The sequence below is a fragment of the Nicotiana attenuata genome, unplaced genomic scaffold (genome assembly GCF_001879085.1).
Source record: "Nicotiana attenuata strain UT unplaced genomic scaffold, NIATTr2, whole genome shotgun sequence".
Lineage (NCBI taxonomy): Eukaryota > Viridiplantae > Streptophyta > Magnoliopsida > Solanales > Solanaceae > Nicotiana > Nicotiana attenuata.
Genome location: NW_017670869.1, coordinates 214333 through 217361, shown reverse-complemented (window position 1 = coordinate 217361; position 3029 = coordinate 214333).

The following is a 3029-nucleotide window of genomic DNA, read 5'->3' as shown; positions in this document are numbered from 1 at the left end:
ATTATGGGAGTAATTCATGTAGGGCAAAAATCACGTGCTCACAGCTGCCCCTCTTTGCCCGGAAACACGAAGAGTTTTCGTGCAAAGACAACTGAGCAGAAATGAACGATTTTTGCCCGTTTGCATATTCCGTGTGAAGCATTTTTAAAAGATTTGACCGCACCCTGCTTCAAAGGTTGCCTACATATCCTGGGCTAAACAGGAATCAGGTTAGTGTAGTTCGAGAAAGTTTGGTAGCTGGGACTACCAGGAGCTGTGATTTCATTGCTGTTGTTGCTGCTACTGCTCGCTGACCTCCTTATTACACCGTGTCAAGATAAAAGGAAGCTAGCCTAAGCTATGAGTTACAAAAGGGTCCTATCTATGTCTTCTAACTTGCTCTTTGTGTTACCTTGAACTTGTATCCTTCCACTGGAATTCTTGCGTTGTTGCCTTGCATTGTGATTGTAGATGTTTCACCATTCCTCCGAGTGACGTTTGACTGCTGCAATTTGCAATACGTGCCTCTATTCTCCAGGCGGGCTCCTGATTGCTAAAACTTGAAAAGTATTCCCTTGTTCTCCAGGTGGGCGCCTGATTGCTAAAACTTGAAAGTATTCCCTTGTTCTCCAGGTGGGCGCCTGATTGCTGAACTTTGAAAAGTATTCCCTTGTTCTCCAGGTGGGCGCCTGATTGCTAAAACTTGAAAGTATTCCCTTGTTCTCCAGGTGGGCGCCTGATTGCTAAAACTTGAAAGTATTCCCTTGTTTTCCAGGTGGGCGCCTGATTGCTAAAACTTGAAAAGTATTTCTCCAGGTGGGCGCCTGATTGCTAAAACTTTGAAAGTATTCCCTTGTTCTCCAGGTGGGCGCCTGATTGCTGAAACTTGAAAAGTATTCCCTTGTTCTTCAGGTGGGCGCATTATTTCAACAAAATAAACAACAAAGAAAATTTCTGCCCCTGTTTCAATCAAAGAAAAATTTGTTAATGTAAAATGGTGATTAGCTGCTAGCATTCTTGTTGGCCATGCTCCTGCTTCCGACTTCACCCTGACTTGCTTCCTGGACTTGCTTTTGACTTGCCACGATTTCCCAATTGACTTTCAACCGTCCAATCTCGATGACCCACATGTTTTACTTCATATTACTGTTTGGTGTTCCTGTTCCTTTCTTGTGAACCTTGCCTCTTCCTTGCAAACATCTGATTATTCCACTGATTTTTATTGGTCCTTCATGTTTTACTCTCTTTTGACATGTCCCCAACTTGTTGTGCCGCCCAACTGGGAAGCTGGTAGTTAGCTTTGACATCCTTCTTTTGTTTTTGAATAGAACTGACACTAAAACGTCTTATAGACAGATCTCAAGAAAATGAAATGCAATGACCTCGAAGGTTGTGAGGATAGAAAGACTCTGAAAATGAATGAGTGGTAATGAAGAGAAAAGGACAAGACTTATCTGAGCGGAAAGGCTGATTCCATTGATCGTGCCATGCATTTTGGATCCCAGCCTAGTCTGTCCAAACAATAAATTGTCAATTTCCACCCTTGCTGTCTCATACTTCCACGCCCGACTCTTAACGAGACCCAAACCTTGCTTCTTTCACCATATTTCAAAACATCTTTCAACCACAGACTTCCTCATTTGCACATCTGAAAACTCACTTTCGCCTTACGGTGCCCATGAGGGTTTTCACCAATAAGACTCTCTCATTTTTAATATCTCTCAAACTCACTTCGCCTTACGGTGCCCGTGAGGGTTTTCACCAATAAGACTCTCTCATTTCATCATTTTCCTTCTGGCACCAGAGTGTTGTCCCCAACAAGAATAACTTTACCTGCTTGTACTGACATTTATTAAGATTGATCAGAAGGTCTTTCTTTGGACCGTAATGTGGCTTTTGGATGGGTTTTAGAAAGAAAGGTATAAAAGCTCAAAATAATTCAGACGTGGGTTCAATATTACAACTTTCGGAATCATATCTTTTGTAACCACCATAACTTCTGCCCCAGTTTCCTTCCGGGGATTACTTGGATTTTTCTTTTGTTATGACTGAACCTCAGTGAGGCTGCCTACGTACCCTTTCGGGATCAAGTCAAACGTAGTTCAGACGTAAAACTACGTTCGTTGTTACGATTTTTCCTTTTCTTCCACTTTTGTTTTCTTTCCTTTCTCTTCTTTTCTTTGCCTTTGCTTTTCTTTCTTATTTTTTCTGTTTTACTCGCTGTTTTTTTTTTTTTCTTCTTTTTTTCTTTTATTTTTTCTTCTTTTTTTTTTCTTTCTTTTTCTTTTCCACTGTTTTTCTCTTGTTTCTCCATCTTCTTTCCCTGCTCGGGCTTACGAGCTTGATTATTGATTCCGAAAGAGGGGTATGCAAGAAAGTAATTAAGGCTCAAAGGGGTAACAAAGGATAAAGTGTTTAGATAGCAGAACAAAATGCCTTCGTCATTTCAATCTCAAAACATGCCAAATACAATCAGGTACACAAAGATAAAGAAATCATACATAATATCTCTTGACTGCATCAGAATTGATAGCCATTTCTACACATTTCCCTTCTACGTCCGTTAGATATAAAGCGCCATTGGACAACACTCTGGTTACAACAAATGGCCCTTGCCAGTTTGGGGCGAACTTTCCTTTTGCCTCAGCCCAATGAGGTAGGATACGTCTCAGCACCAACTGCCCTACTTCGAACCTCCGCGGACGCACCTTCTTGTTATATGCTCTTGCCATTCTCTGTTGGTATAACTGACCGTGACACACTGCTGCCAATCTCTTCTCATCAATCAAACTTAACTGTTCCAGGCGGGCTTTAACCCATTCATCATCATCAATCTCCGCCTCAGCGATGATCCGGAGGGACGGGATTTCGACTTCTGCGGGTATTACTGCTTCGGTTCCATACACTAAGGAATAGGGAGTCGCTCCTACTGAAGTACGGACAGTAGTGCGATAGCCTAACAAGGCAAAAGGTAGTTTTTCATGCCATTGCCCTGACCCTTCGACCATTTTCCGAAGTATTTTCTTGATATTCTTGTTAGCTGCTTCGAC